Below are 13,953 nucleotides of genomic sequence, written 5' to 3'. Positions count from 1 at the left end.
GACATTGCAGAAAAGAGCTGGGGGAAACCAGTCAGCATTCCTCACAGCGCCCAAGTCCCCCGGCCCGGCTCTGCTGTGGAGGGTGGAGGGCAGGCTGGCAGCTGGACCAGGCGAGGAGGAGAGTGAAGCCCAGCAGAGTTAAGCCAAGCAGAGCCCTGCCAGACCCAGCCATGTGCTTCATGCTGGCAACAAACCGGTTCTTTCAAGAGAGGAAGAGTCTGACAAAAAGGACAGCTGCAGCAAGATGAGAAGCTGAGAGGCAAAAACCTCGAAAAAGTCCCGGGTTTGGGATTCTCCTCTCAAGTCCTCCCCCCCCCCCCCCCCAAAAAAATCACCTCTGGGGTTTACAAGGGCTAGTGAATCTATTAAAGTGTCCCCCTTGCTGGATCAATTAATGAGAGCCCCTCCACATCTGGTTTCCATCGAAAACTGAAATTTGTATTATCAGCGTATTACATAACAAATTATGCCCGCAGGTTTCTTTTATTACACATCAGAGAGGTGTGTGAAGTGGTGGTAATGATGGGAGTTGTGCTGACCTGAGTATTTGCTTATTTCAGTCTTTTTTTTTTTTAAGGGCAAGAACAAAGTTTTCCACACACTTTATGCAATCCAAAAAAAAAAAGTCACACTGCCTGGGTAAAACATCAACGCAACAACCCAACAGTGGGTCCGAGGCACAGTCTTGAGCGCCCGCGGCATCCAGCGGTGGGGAAAGAAGGGTGTGCTTTCTCAAAGAGCAACGCAAAGGTATACCAAGTTGCTCCGGAGCGTCCTCTGCCGTCAGCTCCCAGAGTTTACGCCAGGCTCTTTTCCTCTACAGCCTCCCGCAGGGGGAGGAAAGCTGGCGGCCTTTCCTGAGCTTCCATCACGGGTCAGGCGCCTGCTCCCTGGACCCATTTAAAGGACACCCAGCCCACTAGGCTCCCAGAGAACGGGGAAGTTGGAGGGGCTGGGCAAGACTGAAGGAATCAACAGGGGAATAAAGGCGAAAAGGCGTGGTGGGAAAGAGCCTAAGAGGTAACCACAGGGCTTTCTCCCATAAAACGCCAATTAAGTGCAGCAGCCATGATTACAAGACGGTATCTTAAAGCTCTGTTTCCTCCAAGAATTTTACGAACTTCCAAAAATGCTACTGCTACATGCAACTTACCCTGAGCTGAAAACAGGAGGGAGAAACTGACTAAAAACATCATCATCAATCAAAACAGTGGAATGCTCTACTTGTCCCGCTAGCCTGAGGACATTCAAGCCCACTTCTGCAGCAGCTATGCTGCAAGCTTTTATTTAAAACTTGCTTTCTATGTTAAAATGATTGCATCGCAATAATCACTTCTCAGGGGAAACGAAGTCCTTGGGTAGAATTATTGGAACCGCCTTGTTCTCTGGAGGGGAGCACTTGGAGAAAGCAGCAGGCCTGCCCCGTGCCTTTCTTTCATTTTCTGGGCTGCAGCAGCACCCTGGGAGCTGGCTCCTCGGTCTGGACCATGGCTGGCAGGATCCCGGCCCTTGCCAAGCACAGACACTGGGTCAAGGGTTACCAAGCCTGAACTTAAGACCCAAACCTTCTCCCACTAACATGGGCCTATAAACTGGGACAAGTAGCTGTTTTCAGTTTATCTAGCTGTCCCTAGCTGAGAAAAATGGGAGGGGGAGAAGGGAAAAAAAGAACTACAGATCGGCAATTCAGTATCAAAACTGTAACTGAGACAAGCTACTGTTAAGTGAATAAATTAAAATGAAACCAAAACCTAGCCAACTGCAGAAACAGTGAGTTTCACCCAGTCTACTAACTCCATTCCTTCCCAAGTCCTCAAACCTGGTAGCGTCTTACTGTAATCACCCAGAGTCCAGGATTCTGGATCAAGGAAGTATCTCCCTCCAGCCGGTGGGAACTGCTGGGAACACATATGCTAGTATGTCATTTGGAAGTCTGCTAATATGTTGTAAGCTGCACAAGACGCTTGCCTGGCTTCCCAGGCCAATAAACAATGCCATTCCAACTCCTGCAGCAGTCAATAGAAAACAGTCCCTTGTCTCCACCATCCAACAATTCAACAAACATTTGCTCCTGTTGAACAACCGTCAGCCTGGCTCCATCTGCACCCGCTCCGGCAAGGCGAGCTGGCGGAGGCGGCGGCACAAACGCCCGGCCCAGGTCCCCGAGCCCCGGGCGCTGCCCAGCGCGAGGGGCCACTAGCCCAACACCCCCCCGAGTCCGGAGGCTGTAACGTATGGAAGACTCGGAGTGTGGCCTATAGGAGGCAGAATCCCATTCATCAAATGCTGCAAAGAGCTGTTCTTTGTTCACCGTCGTACGAAGTACAGTACATGTGAATGAAGCCCGGCGTTCGGATGCAGGGAGCCTGGCTTCAGAGGGCGTCCGGGAGCGAGGGACCCGGCTCTCGACACTCGCCAGGGCTCCGCCACCCGGTACCGAGCCACGAGTATTGTTCCTCAAGTCTGCGGGCGGGGGTGGGGAGCTGGGGAGCTGGGGTTGGGGGGGCGGTGGCCAAGAAGGCACTTTGGGCAATGAAAATCCACGGCCCTCCCCGGACTCTGGGCGCCCTCCCCATCTTCGTGCCCGCCCCACCAAGAGAAAGCCCGAGCGGGGAAGCCGACTCCCACGGGCTTGCAAATCAAGGACTGGCAAAGATGGGACTCGGCCAGGGTGCCCTGTGCCGGACGGCCCTTCTCGCCATGTGCAAAAGCCACGCCGGCACGGCCCTCCACCCTCACCCCATTCCGCAAGTCCCCGTGACCGCGGCCTCCGCGGGGGCTTTCCCCCGCCACGGACAGGCCACTCTCCCACCCCCAGCGTGACCTCTCCGGCCGGTCCAGCAGCCGCGGAGCCCGCCGCTGCGCGCCCGCATCCCGGGGGTGGCGGACGCAAACTTCCACGAACAAAAGAGTTGTCTGCAAAACGATGAGGGAACTTCGGGGTGCGAGGGGATGCCCGGGTCCCCGGCGCCTTCGCCGGGGCTCAAGTTGAGACGTGGAGCGGGGGGAACACCCCAGGGCGCAGCAGTGCCCGCGCCCGCCCCGGGGAAGCGCAGACTTTTCCGCAGGGGCCGTGCTGGCTCGCTCCCCTGGCTGCGCTCTGACAAGTCTCACGCATGCACCAGCGGCGGCACTCAGCGCCCAGAGAAACCGCCCGGCCCCACACGAAACCAGGCAGGCGGACCAAAAGGAAATCAGCCACACAAATATTAAAAAAAGAGGGGGGGGGGGCTAAGGCCAGTGCACCCCGCGAGCCAGGCTCCCTACCGCCGGCGGCCGGGGGACACTCGCCAGGGACCTCCGCTCGGGACCGGGCCCCCGGTCGCCGCCGCCGCCGCCGCCGCCCGGCCCGGGATCGCTTACTGTGCGCGGCGGGACGCTCCGGCCGCGGGCCCCCGCGCAGTCGCCGCCGGCGCTCGCCGAGTCGTCCGGGCTGCCCGCCGCGCGGCCGCCGCGCGCACGCTCTCCTGCCGGCGCCGAGCGCTTTGTACGGAGCTGCTCCCGGGGAGGAGGAAATCGACTTGTCACTTCCTGAACTGTTTGCAACTCGTCCCTTTAACCGGCCCTAGCCAGGCCGCCCGCGCCCGCCCGCGCCCGCCGCCGCCGCGGGGCCGCCCGACCGCGGCTGCTCGTCGCTGGGTCCGGCGCTCTGCCGGCGGCGTCGCGGGCCCGGGCGCTCGGCGCGGCGGCGGCGGCGGCGTGCAGGAGCCGGGCGGCGTGCGGCGGCGGCGGCGGCAGCGGCGGCGGGCGAGGGTGCAGTGCGCGCAGCCGCCGGTGGGCGGGGAGTGGGGCGGGGGGGTCGCGGCGCGCCGCCGGCGGGGCTAGAGGGCGTCCTGCGAGCCGAGACGCCCGCGCTCGCGCCTGGGAGGCCCCGGAACGCGGGAAGTGGCCCCGGGCCCCTGCCGCCGCCCGGGCCCGGAGCCAGAGACCCCGGGGCCGCCCCCCGCACGAGCCGGGACGAAAACCCCGGGCCGCGTGGACTTCAGATGTCCAGCTTCCGGGTTGTTGGGGTGTTTTGGTTTGTTTTTTTTTTTTTGAGGTTTTAAAGAAACCATCGCTTCAGTGGCGTGCTGGGCGGCAAGGGACGGGGGGGAGCCGTGTGAGTGTTGTCTGTCGCGCTTTTGGAAAATAAAGCGCTCCTTTCCTAACTCGGGGCCCTGACAGAAATAAAGGAATGTGTACTTCGGAAGCCACATCCAAAATATATGCAACTGGTGAAGGAAGGATTTGTGGTTGCTAAGCAGAAGCAGAGCATGTTTAGTTCTGTAACTTAGGATGTTGACTTAAGTTCAGGAATGTAACCCTGATAGAATAAGCAGAGTATTTTCATTGTGCCGCTCACCTGGGGGAGGGGGATTGTTTTCCTTGTGAAGTGAAGCCCTAGATTTCCCATTAGGCCTTCCTACTGGTGTATGTTATTTTATTGACCTTGTCCAAAAAGATGTTTTTAAAGAGAAGGTTTTTTAAAAGAACTCCCTATGCCTGTTTTGTGTTCTCCTTTGCCAAAAAAACAAAACACCTCATTACTTTACATGGATTGTGTCTGCGCCATTTCAATGGTTCTATTCATAAATCAGGAAACTTTTTCTGTTGCTTCTAGGAACATTTAATTGGTTTTAATCCAATGTTTCAATCCCAGTATCAAACATAAATGAACAATTAACTTCTTGAGCTTGTGTGCACTTGGGAAACTATTATATTTCACAGCTATTGCTAACATATTTCAGTTTCCCATTACACTGGACCCATTCTTTTGCAGAAAACCACGAGTTAACATCTCCTTTCACACCAACTACAGTTCACACCAGTGACTTCTGCTGCAAGACTGAGAGGCACAACCAGGAGAAGGATGTGAGCATTCATTCAAGTAGATGATGTGGGATACAATCAATCCATCCAAGAAAGCCAAACCAAGCTAATATCGACTATGGGACCCATATCCTGACCTATATTATACACTCTGCTTTAAAACAAGTTATCAAGGGCCAATTTTGAAAGAAGCAAAAACCAAGTCTTCCTAGACGGAACAAAGAAAGGCACAAGGATAATTTGAGAATGCTGCCCTCATGCCATCTTACACATGCAGTGTTACCTCAGCCTTTGAGAGCTTTACAGATATAGTTTAATTTACTTTTTATTAGGAGGCCTAGAGTGACTCCTGCTGGCAAACATTCAGTTTATTCCTGCAATTACTAGTTCATGGGGTCAACTTAAAAAAACAAAATTCAGGGGTCCCGAGCCTGGAAACAATTACTGCAACCATTATTCTTGTTGCTTTCAGGATGATTTTAGTCTCACAAAACTCCAAGGGTTGTGGTTATGGCAAGCTCCTTTGCCGTAACACCTCCTTTCCAACCTAAAGCAGCCTGTTTTTCTGGTTTTTAGGCTTTCTTAAAAGTGTAGAGAACTAAAAACTATCTGCTTCAGGGGTTGTGCTACTAACCAATATATAGCTATTTCTCATTTACTTAATTTGAATGTCTAAGGACTAAAAATACACACATTAAGGCCTGTGTCACTAGTCTTCCATACTGTGGGCCTTCCCATATCATGTAATAAAGTCCTATAGGATAGATAGGGAGAAGGCAATGGCACCCACTCCAGTACTCTTGCCTGGAAAATCCCATGGACGGAGGAGCCTAGAAGGCTGCAGTCCATGGGGATGCTAAGAGTCGGGCATGACAGAGCGACTTCACTTTCACTTTTCACTTTCATGCATTGGAGAAAAAAATGGCAACCCACTCCAGTGTTGTTGCCTGGAGAATCCCAGGGACAGAGGAGCCTGGTGGGCTGCCGTCTATGGGGTCGCACAGAGTCGGACATGACTGAAGCGACTTAGCAGCAGCAGCAGCAGCAGCAGAATAGATATATGATGCCCTGCTTTTTAGGGCCATACTACACAGTCCTTTATTATAAAAAGTCCTACCCCAAAGTTTGTATATTAGAGTTGCTTAATTCAAAGAAGTAAATATAAACTCAGTCAAACTGGATTTAAAACAATGTAAGCTGCAGTCAGAGGACGGGGGTAGGAGGGCTAAGCTGTCTACCTTTGTTCAGTCCTTAAAGGTCAAAACCAAATCAAAACCAGATTTAGAACACAACCGGAAACCTAAATGCAAATTCATGGGCCAATTTAGGAATAAATCCATAAAATAATCCAAAAATGATCACTTGCAACTTTTCCATTATCACCAACCGACACTAACCTGGTTAAGGCACAGAACACCCTGGGAAATATAAACTGTAGGGATTACTTGCAGTCTCACTCCAAGACCAACATATGAAGCCCAGGGAAAAAGTACAGTCAATACTGGCTCTCCTGGCTCCCCTCCCCAAAGCAGAACTTGCAAATGAAGGAATGCCTGTGTGTGTGTGGTATGCATGACATGTCCACTCAGCACTGCTGGGGAGATAGAAACTGAGTGGCTTTCTATACTAGATGGTGCTCCCATTCCAAGTTTAAAGCTCTTAAGCAACAGGAGACAATAAGGGTGTATTTTACTAAGAAAGGGTGTAACCAACTATAACTTGTATCAACAAGCTAATAAAAGTATTCACCTAAGCACATTTGTGCAGAGGGTAAAGACTGGGTTCTGATTAAGTACTCAGAAATGTCCTTGATAGTTAGTGGGTGTTCTGTGTTTGTGTCTTTAGAACCAGATAAATATGATGTTCAAACAACAGGGAGCTAAGTTTTTGACATTTCAGCAAGTAGCAGTCAATACTGTTCAGTTTTTCCCATTAAATTTATTTGTACCTATGATTGTAAAAAGAGTGGTGACCACTGAAAGATGGTAAACTGGTTTGTCTCTGAGAATAACATTCTTTTTAGACTAAGAATGGGAGTGAAACAAACATCAGACATGTTATACGTTGGAACCAACAGCAGTATGCAGATGCATGTGTATTAACCCCTTTATTCAGCTTCCCAAAGCCACAGCTTCTTTGTCACAAGTGCTGTATTAAAAGCCAGTCATTCACATTTCACACTGTCTTTTCTACACTTGAAAAGATCTTTATAAAAGCAGAACCTTTTAAAATCGCTTATAATAGATGATGGGAAGATAGACATCACCAAGCCCACCTGAAACATTTTCAGAGACTGGCTACTGAAAGCAAGTTATCAGCAAAATACACTGCTTTGAAAATGATGGAAAGTTTTTGGTTGTCAGTGGAAGCCAAAAATCTGAGCCTACTATGGAGGCAATTTTCTTATTCAGAGCTTATTTAGAAAAATAAGTTCTATAATCGTCCCCATACGTATGATCCAGCTTCAACTAACAGCCCTACCTACATAAGCATGTTACAACACACTAATATGTCTGTTCTTTCCTTTCTCTTCTTTTTATCTTTTGTTCTGAAACCTTTCCACTGATGAAAATGAGTTATAGCCCTGGCTGGAATCTCATACAGATACATAAATCTATCTCCCATATCTGTAGACATTCACCCTTTTTTAAGAGGAACTTTGGTTCTCGAAGACAGTCATTTTTTGATTCAGGAGCTAAATAAAATGAATTTATTTTCATTGAAAAATAAGCACAGCAGTGAATTTAATGATACCAATCTAACTCTTTTGATACAAAATGAGAGTTGAAAGCAGCTTGAAGGAGACTGCCTATTGAAATCAGCGCATGTGAATCTGCACAGCTTTGTAACTGAGCGTCTAGCACCATTGAGGTACGAAGCATGCCAGCTGGGACGGCATTGTGCACCACAAAGTGTGGGTTGTAAGCCTAAGTCCTGAGCACAAACCCTGGTTTCCAAGTTGGCAGGTGCTGAAAACACAGCAAATGTCACGCTTGCAACTCACTGCATGGAAGGGCTGTGAGTAAAGGAAGCTAAAAAGAACAGAGCAACAGTTAAAACTTATTTCAATTTGATATTACTTTTTCCTTGCAAAATTAATAGTACCTGTAAGTATTATGTGCTAAAAGAAAACTCAAGCATGAAAAAACAGACACTGGAAAGTTTATGCATGGTAAATAAGTAAAAATATAGCAAAGTAAATCTACATTCAAAGTCACTGACATATGTAAATCTTACCAAACCTACTTAAACTATTTTAATACTAAGACTCAAAAGCATAATCAGTCCCTGGCCTTTCCCTGATCTATTTATGGTCTCAGCTGAAACAGACACTATAACACGCTTAGTCACCGATAACCGCGTCTACCTCAGTACACTCTACCAAAATCATCGCTAAAAACAAGCTATAGCATTTTCATATTGCCACACATTGAATTTAATCTAGAAAACACTTCAACAGCACACTCAATGTTTATGTCATCTTCAAATGAAAATCATTTCAATGTTTTGCTTCAAATATTCTGTAGTGGAATTCAGATTTAGTATGAGATATTCAGCCCCAAATTTAACTTAATTTTCTATCAACTACCTGTCATATAAGTCACTGCCTCAAGAAAAATCTATTTTTAACTCATCCCTAGTGAGTTAAAGCTACCACTATCCTGCCTATTACCCATGAAAATGAAATGAGTAAATTTCATTTTCATTAGGTATACAGGAAACTGAAAGATACAGCTTGTGATTTCATAGAGTTTAAATACCCAATCTTAAGACTGAATCCTTTGGATTTAAAATATCAAGAAAAAAAAAATTTGGTCTCTGGCTCCAATGGAAGAACATCCCTGGGAGCAGTATGAAAAGAACATTTGCCCCACGTATTCTACTAGCCTGTGAATTTCCTCACTCAGTTCTCTCAGTCTTCTCTATTAACCAAAAGCCGAGACGTTTTGTTTTACCCTTTCCATTACTGTTCTAAGAGGGCCAGCCAGCCTTGCCTATTTTGTCCTAGCATGCCCTGCAGCTGACCTGAAACAGAACTGATATGAATGAGAAGCTGGTTTGCAATTTTAAATACTACTTTACATCTCCTTTTAATTTTCATATAGAAACAAAACAAAAAACACCTTGATCAAACCAAGATATTCAACCACTATAATGTTTACCGAATTGAAAGTAGTGAAACTCTGATTATGTTCTATCCTGATGATATACATCATATTGTACTGACCTCATCTATGTAGAGCTTCTTCTAAAATGGTTCAGACTTAAACTCTTGGAGGTTAGTTACCTAGAGAAAGTGACACTCCTCTGGCCAGCATTTCTATAGTAGTATTAAGCACTCTAAGCATTAAGGTATTCATTTAACCACTAATAAAAAGGTTAAGTAAGTAAACAAATCCGCAAACCAAGCGTTTTCTACACTAGTGTAAACAACTGATTCACTGTACTTTACCAACTATACTGTCGGTAATATACACCAAGGTCAAATCATATAAACTGCTTCAAGTACTGTCTGCCCAACATCAAACTTTAAAATGCCATTGTGAATGTCTGCTAACTTACAGCAAAGAAAATGAACATGATTCACTGATCAAAGAAATCAAACCTAGATAATGAAAGGTGGAAATCAATGACAAAAATCTTAGTCCAACTTTCCAGGTGGCCTAGTCGGGTTGGAAAGATCTCCTGCAGAGGCAAATGGCAACCCACTCCAGTATTCTTGCCTGGGAGAAATTCCATGGACAGAGGAGCCTGGCGGGCTACAGTCCATGGGGTCGCCGCAAAGAGTGGGACGCAACTGAGAGACTCGCACACGCGCGCGCGCACACACACACACACACAAGGTCACATGGGGGATCTTGGTCCGGTCAAGCGTTAGTGGTCACCGAAAACAAAGCCTTGGAGTTCAAACCTGAGGAAAATGTACCATATCCGTGGCCATTTGTTTTCAATTCAGAAGCATCCACAGTAACCTTTTCCCCACAACACCTACTCTTATTACTACCTCCTGACCTCTGAAACAGATAATGATCAGAAACTTGAGGGGGATTCCTAGAATCTGCTACCACAAATTATAAAGGGGATTTCATGAAAATCCAGCATTATGATATTTGGTCTCCACTTCTTACTAAATAAAAAGGTGCTTTTAGCACCAGTCCCATCTAGAGACTGAAGAAGGAGCTGTGCAGTATGATTTAAGATAATCTGGAAAGGCCCCCACCTATGCCAGTCTTTCCCTCTTCCTTGTCTACCTCTCATCCTCCTCTACTCACTCATCTCATCACTCCTGGAATACAAATGCCTTAGGATGGATCCGAATACACTAACTCGGTGGCACTGAGGGTTAAAATCCTGAACCATTCAATATATTAGCTCCAATGGGAAGAAGGTTTCTTTGCAGAAAAGAATATTTATTTGGCTTTGGTATGTGCTAGGAATCATGCTAAGATGATTTACATTTTTCTCACTTAATATTCACTACCCTATCATGTATAGTCTATACAACTGCTTCTCTCTCCACTATATCAAACTACTTCAAAGAAAGGTACTGAAGGGTAACCAACTTGAAATAAGTATCTACTATATACTAGGCACTTTGCCAGTACCTTTAAAATAGTTCAATTTCACTGAGGGGGATAAGCAGTTATAGAACAGACTGCTGCTGCTGCTGCTGCTGCTGCTGCTGCTGCTGCGTCGCTTCAGTTGTGTCCGACTCTGCGACCCCACAGACGGCAGCCCACCAGGCTCCCCCGTCCCTGGGATTCTCCAGGCAAGAACACTGGAGTGGGTTGCCATTTCCTTCTCCAATGCATGAAAGTGAAAAGTGAAAGTGAAGTCACTCAGTCGTGTCCGACCCTCAGCGATCCCATGGACTGCAGCCTTCTAGGCTCCTCCATCCATGGGATTTTCCAAGCAAGAGTACTGGAGTGGGGTGCCATTGTCTTCTCCAATAGAACAGACTGACAGTACCTCAAAGAGGTACAAGGTATAGAAGGGCAGACCCATATACTACACTCTGTATAGCATGAGAATGTAGAAACCTCAAAAACCCAGGGCTTTCAAGTGGTAAATAAAGTCATCTCTGAGTGTGCAGTGTGTGTGTTTGAAATAGGGAAGAATCAAATTAGAGAGATTCTTTGGGTTATCATAGTTTTATCAAATTATTTATCACTTTATCAAAATTACAGTGGGGAAAGTCCCTGGTGGCCCAGTTGTTAGGAGTCTGCCTGCCAATGCAGGGTTGAATCCCTGGTCTGGGAAGATTCTACATGCCACTGGGCAACTAAGCCCTCATACCACAACTATTAAACACTGAGCCTTCGAGCTCTAGGGGCTTCCCTAGTGGCTCAGAAGGTAAAGAATCTGCCTGCAATGTGGGAGACCAAGCCTCGATCCCTGGGTTGGAAAGACCCCCTGGAGGAGGGCGTGGCCACCCACTCCAGGCTTCTTGCCTGGAGAATCCAGGAGGAGCCTGGTGAGTTACAGTCCACGGGGTCGCAGACAGTCTGACATGACTGAGCGACTGAGCGACTAAGCACACCACAATGAGCTCTAGAACCTGAGGGCTACAACTACTGAGCCCAGGAGCCACAACTACCGAAGCCCTTGAGCTCAAGAGGCCATGCTCGGCAACAAAAGAAACCATCTGCAGTGAGAAGCCCTTTCACCACAACTAAAGAAAGCCCACTTGAAGCAACAAAGACCCAGCACAGCCCAACACTTTTAAAAATTAAAGAAGTTTTAAAAAATAATAAAATTAAGGTAGGAGTGAAAAATTAGATGTAAATTTCTGAGTTTCTCATATAAAACATCTCTGTGTCAAATGAATACAAACTGAATTAACAAATATATATCAGGGGCAATCAATACTCAAATCTAAAGTTTACCAATGAACGCACAAAGACATTTTCAGACTGAAAAACAATCCTGTGATGGCTTCAACTGTTTTATTATATGTACATGTATTTTTTCAGATACATGAATAGCTAATTTGGTTTAAAAGAATCATAAAGTGACCTAAAAACTGATATTTAGCTAATGGAGTATTTAAACTCTCCATATATCGTGGAAATGTATTTTGTTAAGTTTTCTCTAAACCTCAGATCAATTTCAGAAGTTATTATGGACTGAACGTTTGTATCCCCCAGAAATTTATGCTGAAGCTCTAACACCCAAAGAAACAGTATGTGGAAGCGGGCCTTTGGGAAGTAATTACGGCTAGATGAAGTTATGAGGGTGGGGCTCTCACCTTGGGATCAGTGCACTTACAAGAAGAAACACTCAAGAGCTTCATAAGAACCACCAGGGAGTTTGCACACTGCACACACTCTCTCCCCACAAGCACGCACAAAGAGAGGACGTGAACGTAACAGGGAGATGGCAGCTGCATACAAGCCAAGAGAAGAGACCTCAGAATGAAACCTACCTTGTCGGCACCTTGATGTTGGAATTTCCAGTCTTCAGACTATGAAAAATAAATTTCTGTTGTTTGAGCCACCCAGTCCACGGCAATGCCAGCTATTACAGAGGTAGAGAGGAACTTTAAGTATCACATACTGAACACCCCTCTTTCACAAAAAGAAAAACGGAAGCCCAGAAAAGGAAAGTGACTTGCCTAGGTTCCAGTCATTTTCACCCCCAAAATTTAGTATTTTAAAAATATCATTTCTGATATTTATTCTACTAGTTAATAGATTTTAAAAGCAAATTATATGCTATTGTAAAATGAAAACAAAAACAAATTTCAAGTTCAAAAATCAATGTGATTACTGCATTTTTTGCAAATTAAATCATTAATCAAACGGACTTAACAAAATGATCTCTCAATTCTGGCTATGTAGTGTCCTTACCATACAAAGATTTCACAAGGAAACCTTAGCTCAGTAAATGAGCAAACTTTTGGAAAGGTCAGGCTTATTCCAATGTGAGTTTCAATATATTAAATCTACCATGAAGTATAATCCAAAGAGAATAAATAACTCTGACTTGCTTATGACTGATTCTCAAAAATCAACAAATATTATTCTCATTCAAAAAATAGCATACAAGCAGTTTCACTGACTCACGAAGGCTCTATTTATAAATCACACAACATGTAGTTTTCACTCACAATTTCAAGCCTGTCTTCCAAAATTTGCAAACAGCTCTTTAATTCAGCCCAGTACGTTTTATTAAATACCATATTAGGATTTTCCCCATTCAGACTCCAGTGAGACTTCTTGTTGAGGACATGGAAGGAAAACCTAATTAGTGCTGCTCCAGTGCATGTAAATTTATTTCATCACGAAAATCCACAGAGTAGGGGTGAGATGCTGTCACAGAACGGCAGACGGATATGGAATGTAAACGGCTCTTTCCTCCACTCTGCCCCTCTCCCACCCCGCCCCTCCAAGTTCCATGGTTGGAAATCATCCTAACATTTTTTTTTAGCCAGGATATACTAAAATTAGATGGGAACAAAGGACTGACATTTTCATATTAGAGGAGGGGTTGGGAGAAAAATGTGAGCTTGCAGCACCCACTCTCTTCTACATTTAGCCTCTTCGTCCTGACTATTCCCTCAACTCTGAAGCAGCAAGGAACACAAGGGCAGGGGAGCCAGCAGCCACCCCAGCAGCGCTTCCATTCTGCTACAATCACATCATGATACACTGCTTCATCTCTGTTAATGAAGAGTGATAAATACACTTCCGGGTCCCCTTACTCAAGCAGAGTATTTCATATTTCTGAGCTCCTCAGATAATATCCAGAGTATGCTAATTGCTGGCTCATGTGAAAATTTTTAGGTATTCGGAGAAACAAATATATTGTCAGATTCACTTTTCTTAAAAAGCTTCTGGATACCATGCACAATGAAGCTCGCTCGCTAACATACTTACTATTTCCTGATGCAGTAATAAAAATACGTATTTATAAATATAAGAATTTGTGACTTCTTTGGGAAGGATCACTTAAAAACGCAAAAAGTAAATTAAAAAATGAAAAAAGTAGGTTCGTTTTTTTATATCTTCCTCCAATAAACTAGGCAAGTAACTGGGAAATACTTTAAGGCACAATTGATCTCTTGGTCGAAAGTCTTTCTTACAATGGTATCAGCATGACAAAAGTACATTCTGCCGCCTCTGCGCCCCAGTTTTTGAAGTT

General features: G+C 45.9%; 1 protein-coding gene across 3 annotated transcripts in view; it reads right to left on the bottom strand.

Annotated features, from left to right (window-relative positions):
* The window catches only part of FAM53B (family with sequence similarity 53 member B), a 128,228-nt gene that overhangs the window by 110,192 nt on the left and 4,083 nt on the right, over positions 1–13,953 (bottom strand). Inside the window, exon 2 of one of the 3 annotated variants that reach the window (XM_027528345.1) lies at positions 12,236–12,327. The exons of 1 other annotated variant lie outside the window; for it this stretch is intronic. The gene's annotated coding sequence lies outside the window, so the exon portion shown is untranslated. Of the gene's footprint in view, positions 1–3,363; positions 3,611–12,235; positions 12,328–13,953 lie in introns of those variants that run through there. One more of the 3 variants, XM_027528347.1, reaches the window with a different exon arrangement.

The sequence above is a fragment of the Bos indicus x Bos taurus genome, chromosome 26, assembly GCF_003369695.1.
Source record: "Bos indicus x Bos taurus breed Angus x Brahman F1 hybrid chromosome 26, Bos_hybrid_MaternalHap_v2.0, whole genome shotgun sequence".
Lineage (NCBI taxonomy): Eukaryota > Metazoa > Chordata > Mammalia > Artiodactyla > Bovidae > Bos > Bos indicus x Bos taurus.
This window is presented reverse-complemented; position numbering and strand designations above follow the sequence as displayed.